This window comes from Limulus polyphemus, unplaced genomic scaffold, assembly GCF_000517525.1.
Source record: "Limulus polyphemus unplaced genomic scaffold, Limulus_polyphemus-2.1.2 Scaffold3208, whole genome shotgun sequence".
Lineage (NCBI taxonomy): Eukaryota > Metazoa > Arthropoda > Merostomata > Xiphosura > Limulidae > Limulus > Limulus polyphemus.
This window is the reverse complement of record NW_013668818.1, coordinates 89,744-90,064: the sequence shown is the minus strand read 5'-3', so window position 1 is coordinate 90,064 and position 321 is coordinate 89,744.

The following is a 321-nucleotide window of genomic DNA, read 5'->3' as shown; positions in this document are numbered from 1 at the left end:
CGTGTAGCTTTGCGCGAAATTCAAAACAAACAAACAAACCGACAGACAAACTTTTTTAGGATGAATGGAAATAAACTAAGTATGAATGGATAGGTCAGGTTTTGACTATGTCTAAGAGGCTTTGCTTGGGGAATAAATGTAGTCATCGCCACCATTGGGATGGATGTACTTTGAAGTTTACCATACAGTTTTGTCTGTGTAACTGGTAAACAGATATTCCATAGTAGGTTATCAGATATCGACAAGACCGGCCACAAGAACAGCGGATGACTAGCTGAGGAATGTGCAGACAAGCTAAACTCAATACAGGAGCAGTAACTC